Source organism: Berghia stephanieae, chromosome 12 (assembly GCF_034508935.2).
Source record: "Berghia stephanieae isolate SIO BIC M18660-M18661 chromosome 12, UCSD_Bste_1.3, whole genome shotgun sequence".
Lineage (NCBI taxonomy): Eukaryota > Metazoa > Mollusca > Gastropoda > Nudibranchia > Aeolidiidae > Berghia > Berghia stephanieae.
In genome coordinates, this window is record NC_088371.1 from 1609098 (window position 1) to 1615958 (window position 6861).

The 6861-nt window shown below is 39.3% G+C and overlaps 1 protein-coding gene across 1 annotated transcript in view; it reads left to right on the forward strand.

Annotated features, from left to right (window-relative positions):
• The first annotated feature begins 3283 nt into the window (after positions 1 to 3283).
• Positions 3284 to 6861, forward strand: part of LOC144957982 (uncharacterized) — a 25774-nt gene continuing 22196 nt past the window's right edge. The window contains exon 1 of the mRNA XM_078889550.1: positions 3284 to 3464. The gene's annotated coding sequence lies outside the window, so the exon portion shown is untranslated. The remainder of the gene's footprint in view (positions 3465 to 6861) is intronic.

The following is a 6861-nucleotide window of genomic DNA, read 5'->3' on the forward strand; positions in this document are numbered from 1 at the left end:
TTATCATGTTCAGAAAGTCTGTCTGCCTTTGTTTTAGTTTTTTTGCAATAAAAACCATTGAGCATATATATAGCGCAATATCCACTATTCGTGCTCAAATCAATTTACAAGGGGTTCATTGCCAGCAGCAACATTTAACATGTTGGACGAGACATGGCACCTGTTAGGCGATTTTACTTTATTTTCCGACAGAGACAACAACACCATGTACTCATTTTACACCTGAGTTCAGTGAGAGAATGTGAGTAACGAGCCTTTTCCAAGGTTTCAACTCTACGCTGTTCGGAGCAGGATTCGAACACTGGATGTTCCTGTCCGAAGGCGAGGATCAAACAACAAGAGCACATAGCCGCACATATTACTTCTAAATATGTAGATTTTCTGCAGCCAACTAGAAACGATTACAACAACTCATTTCTTTTATTTTCTTCTTTTTAATTTCTTGGTCAGCGATTCTTTCCGTGTTCTGCTTCGTTGTTCTTCGGTATTCTGAAATAAACTTAAGTTTAAAATTTTGGCCAGAAAACTCGTCCTTCAAATATCAATCGATTAAAATGACCCTCATCTTGGCAAAAACTCTCAAACCTAGGACTTCGGCAAAGTCCCAGATTTAAGCGTTTTTGACAAGATGAAGGTCATGTTAACTTATTTATATTTGAAGGTCGAGTTTTCTGGCCAAAATTGTAGATATGTGTTTGGTTTCGGGGTTTGTTTTTTCAGTGAACTGCAGATTATTCATTGATTGGGTTTGACAGGCTTGGATTGTATCGACGCTTTGTTTACTTTATTTTGCACGACCGGATATGGCCATTCGGTCCACGCCTGGATACGTCGATTGACACAACAACCGGATGTGGTCATTATTTGCATGGACTAGTAGGATCTTAAGGTCACCAAGCATACTGACCACTGTCTACGGGAGTTTGACCATTGCACATTTCGTTCTAGAATTGCCAATCAGCAGAAATCAATCCGATTGTCCGAGCTTGATCGATAATTCTAAGTTAAAAAATTGAGATTTTATATGGATCAATGTCCACTAAATGTGCTCAACTCGCTTTTCAAGGGGTCCCTGACCTACAGCAACATTTAACATTCAGGACGGGACAGACGTCAGTTAGGCTATGTTACAAATATTTCGGACGGAGACAACGCTTGTTAGCGACCAGGTACTCATTTTACACCACAATAAGTTGAGAGAATATGAGTAAAGAGCCTTCTCCAAGGACTTGACTATGCGTCGAGCGGGCTCGAACCCAGGACCTTCCAATCCGAAAGCGAGCATCATACCACTAGACCACATAGACGCACATGTGATACTTCTGAGTTCGCGATTCGGTTTTACGAGAACTACAGCTAAGTTTCCAGGGATCCGTTTCAAATTGACGGTTCGCCCGTTATTAAGTATTAACCAATCAGAATGTTTCCTGCCATTTACCACCTTTAGACCCCTTGACTATTTATTTCCAATAGCAAAGAGTGACGTTACTTTCGTTCCATCAATCGGTTGTTTGAGCGACAGATTGAAATAGTTCGGACATGTAAAGAGACGAGAGAGAGAGAGAGAGAGAGAGAGAGAGAGAGAGAGAGAGAGAGAGAGAGAGAAAGAGAGAGAGTACATGGGAAAGAAAGTATTGGACTTCCAATTAGCGGGAAAGAGGAAAAAGGGACGCCCAAAGATTAGATGGTTGGATAAAGTAAAGGACGATATGAAAGAACTGGGCCTGGAGGAAGATGATGCTATGAACCGAGATTCATGGAGATGTGGCATTCATTATGGCAATCCTTCAAAATGTGGAATAAGCTAAAAGAAGAACAATGATAGTTTGAGAGTTACTAAGCATAAACCAACAAAATATCGTCTACCATTTTGCCCGTTCACTCCCCTTGACTATTCATTTCCAGTCAAGAATATGATGACATACATTCCGTAATAGGCTTAAACAGTCGTGACGTCACTTCCCTCGGAATGACGCATGTAACTTAGTAACTGGTTCTAAACTATCGGAACAACGGCGGAAGTCCAAATGAAATACTTCTCCGACGAGCATAAAAGTGTATCCAAAGGAGAAAAACATTATAAATTTGATACTGTTTTGACTTTTATACATTCTGATCACCTGACATGTTAAAACGTTCTAGCCAGCATGAAAAATACTGGTTGCTAGGCGGACGTGACATCAGACTATTGAATCCTATTGATTGTTCGTCCCGTTACTAATCAGAATATTTCCTGCCATTTACGACGTTTCATCCCCTTGACTATTTATTTCCTGTATGAAAAGGCCTGAGACACCCTTAGTACATGTCAAACACACAAATAGGCCAGGCCCATTTAGTGAGTATTTATCACAATATTTTGACACACTGATAAAGGAATTGCATCGCAAAACCTGACTGACGACACGATGCATTTTTTCAACCATCCCTATGTTGTGTCCTTGGGCAAGGCACTTAACACACATTATCTCACAAGACTCAGATGTAAATGAGTAGCTGGCTATTATGCAGAGATGGATATTGAAAGAGTGTTTGTACAAAAAGAACGCATAACAGACGACTAATTCTGTATTAAACGGAAATACGGTTCTATACGGCGTGCATTGAACACGGTTGATCCGAAGAAATGCGCTATAGATAGTCTGAAGTTGACGCCAATCGGGTCTTTGTTATTGCTTTTTGCCATCCGTGTTTATGAGTAATCCTCACTAAACTGTATTATCCAGACTATAAACGTTCAAGGTTTCACACAGTTTTGTGTGTTGGTCCGTTATACTTCCGGATGGCAATGTTGTGAGCTTCTTAGCCAAGCGCATACTATCTATATAAACGTTCACATTTACTTTATTTGAAGTCTTCTTATCCCCACCACCAAAACCACAACGTAATGACGTCAATCGCTCGTTTATTCGTCTGGTTTGCAAACAATAAAAGACGCCTCCGCGAATGAATGAATGAATGAATGTCGTACGTACGCCCTCGGCTCGCCCCGTCTGTCCAAAGTTCGTTAACATCCTAAAAAGATTTGAACAAGTGTGTATGAAAGGTGTCAGACAAAGCAAGAAATAAAAATACAAAAAAAAAAATCCCAAAAAAATCAGCCGACCTCGACTGGGGATCGAACCTAAGACCTTGTGATTACCGGTCAGACGTGTTACCATTACCCCACAGAGGTTCCCGATAGTTGGGACAATTTTTTAATACTCATTATCTTCACAAGTGTACGCGTTTTACGCTGTGAACCCTCGCTTGCATCAAACAACACATACATTGAACACGAGAGGACGCGGACGAAGACATCTGAGTTACTCTATTTTATCTTTTCTTTAACTCAACATCCTAAAGTGTGTAAGACTATTTACCAATTAACCGGTAGATAACCACGCCTCTCGAACAATCGTCATCATGTAAACAATGGCAGTGATTGGTAGACACAGCAAACTACACATGTTTTACTATCGATGGTATGTGTTATGTAAAATACCCACTGTTCTACCGCTTGATCAATAGAATCAGCACAGAAAACTATGTGTAAACTTATACGTCTTTAATATGATCGTGAAAATCGTGTGATAACTAATCACCCATAGGTCAATTTAAAAACAATAACAACGATCAGATGGAGGTCGAATTCGTTCACGTTATTGTTTATAAACAACCAACTATGTTTGTCCGAGCACGTGCGAAGGTGTGTCACAAAAATACCATGTTTTGATTGGCGAAAAATCTACAGGTTAACTGATGGTGTGTGCTTAATGGTCACGTCACCTCTTATTGCAATGTGGGGGGGGGGGGGGGGGGGAGAGAGACAAACTATAGATAGTATGCGCTTGGCTAAGAAGCTCATAACATTGCCATCCGGAAGTATAAAGGACCAACACACAAAACTGTGAGGATCCATGAACGTTTATAGTCAGGTTAATACATAAACACGGATGGCAAAAAACAATAACAAAGACATGAGTGACGTCATCTTCGAACTATCTATTGACTTGAGCTTTGAGCTCAATATATATAGCGCAATATCCATTAAACGTGCTCAAAGCGCTTTACAAAGAGTCCCTAACAAACAGCAACACGTAACATGTAGAACGAACATGATCCTGTTAGCCGATAATACATTTTTGTTTCTGTCAGAGACACGCTGTTAACGGTCAGGTACTCATTTTAAACCTGAGTACGGTAAGAGAATGTGTGTAAAGAGCCTTTTCCAAGGACTCAACTATGCGCCGAGCGAGGCTCGAACCCAGGACCTTCCGAAAGCGAGCGTTATACCACTAGACATGGCTGCCCGAAAACAGATAAAATGGACGTTTCGGGTTTCCCCTTTATCAACAAAACAGGATGAATGAAACACTACAGACGAATGAGATCATTTGGTAGTGACATTTTTAAGATGCATAAACAAAAACATTGAAGGGCAGGAAATTGTATGCTCCTTTGTGAGGAAACACGAATTAAAATAAAACAATATATATATATATATATATATATATATATATATATATATATATATATATATATATTTATAAATGGGCGCGATTAATTAAATCAATGATGGGAGGCGGGGAGGAACTGTGTAATGCAGTATAGAAAGTGAAATATAAAAACGTTTAGTCTATTGTTGGAAAATAAATATTTAAATTTCCTTGAGAACTACTAACGACTACGCTCTAGGCCGTGCGCTAAGCAAAAGATTATGTCACAATAAAGGACATCGTGCAGCTATGTGGTCTTGTGGTATGGCACTCGCTTTCGGATCGGATGGTCCTGGGTTCGAGACTCGCTCGGCGCATAGTTCAGTCCTTGGAAAAGACCCTATTCTTACATTATCTCATCGTACTCATGTGTACAATGAGTACCTGGCCGTCAACAGCATTGTGTCTGTCAGAAAATTTGTAATATCGCCTACCAGGAGTCATGACACGTACTACATGTCACGTGTTTCTGTTGGTCAGGGACCCGTTGTAAAGCGCTTTGAGCACATTTCAGTGGATATTGCGCTATATAATAGCTCTAATTAAAAAAAAAATTTGTTATCATCATTTTCTTTTTTTTTTTTTTAATATGAATTACAAAGGTTTTTAATCATCACGGCTGACTGACAGCGCATACTATCAAGGGAAATAACCAATAACATCTAATTATATAGAATATACACGGAGTTGTTTCCCATCTAATTTTTGTTATTTAATTTAACTGTAATGTCAAATCTAAATATAAATCAACCAGCTAAAAGCTTAAGTCTTCTCTTTTTTTAAAGCGCAATTTCCACTAAACGTGCTCAACGCGCTTTACAAAGGTCCCTGACAAACAGCAACACGCAACATAAAGATGGAAAAATGTTAGGCGATAATATTATTTTTTCGACAGAGGCAACGCTGTTAATGACCAGGGTACTCATTTTACACCTGAGTACGGTTAGAGAATGTGAGTAAAGAGTATTTTCCAAGGAATCAACTATGCGCCGAGCGAGGCTCGAACCCAGGACCATACGATCCGAAAGCGAGTGTCATACCACAAGGCCACAGAGCCGCACTAAAAAGATCTGTTTGTTTTGTCTTTATTGTCTTTAATGGTTTTACAGCGCTTGCAACATTAAGGTCATATCAGCGCCAATAAAAAGGGTAGTTATAAGGTCTATAAAGTACAATTAAAGCATTCAAGAATGGGAGCGATCTATATTCATGTTTTTGTCCAATCTAGTCATCGATCACATGGTTTGTTCTGTTCAACGATTGGACATTTCTCTATAAATGTAAACACGCTGCTTTGTTTATGAAAGTTGTAAACTTACCCATGAGTCATGCTGAGCAAAATGACCAATTGTAACGTTGGATATTTCTCAAACTGTGAACACTTTTCACTATGTAGGTCACTTTGAGCACACTTTGCAATGTGACCAATGACCTGGAGCACATGGAAATGTAATATAGGTCATGTCCATAAGTATGACAAAGGGAATTGGTTCAAATACTCTTCAACAGTCGTAACGTCACTTCCTTCTTAATGACACATGGTAACTTAGTAACGCTGGCTCTAAACTATCGGAACAATGGCGGACGCCCGTGTGAAATAATTCTCCGGCGAGCATAAAAGCGTATCCGGAGGAAAAAAACACATAAATTTGATCATGTTTTAACTTTTACACATTCTGATCACATGGCATATGAAAAGTTCTAGCGGCGGCCATCTTGGTTCTAAACAAAGAAAATCTTTACTTTTTATTCTTCATGTTGGCGAGAACTTTTCATATGCTTGTGATCAGAATGTGTAAAAGTCAAAACATGATCAAATTTATGGGGTTTTTTTCCTCTGGATACCCTTTTATGCTCGCCGGAGAAATATTTCTTACGGCGTCCGCCATTGTTCCGATAGTTCAGAGCCAGTGTTACTAAGTTACCATGCGTCATTAGGAAGGAAGTGACGTTACGACTGTTGAAGAGTATTGACCTCTCTCTGATCTTTGTTATTGTTTTTTGCCATCCGCGTTTATGAGTAATTCTCACAAAACTTTATTAACCAGACTATAAACGATCATGGTTACACACATTTTTGTGTGTTAGCCAGTTATACTTCCGGATGGCAATGTTGTGAACTTCTTAGCCAAGTGCATACTATCTATATCCGGCTAGCGGATGTAATGAGTATTTTAGCAAGGCGCATAGCATGAATCAAATATAAAGTTGTACGTCCATCAAGAGACAACTGACGTATGGATTGCGTTGAATAGGGTTCAAAAGTCGTGATGACCCAGAAACTCACCACAGCAAGGGAGATAAACGATAAAACCTATTTTGGTAAAAAAAAAAAAACAGGGTTATTTCCCATCTGTTATATCATTATTAGTAAAAGAAGGAG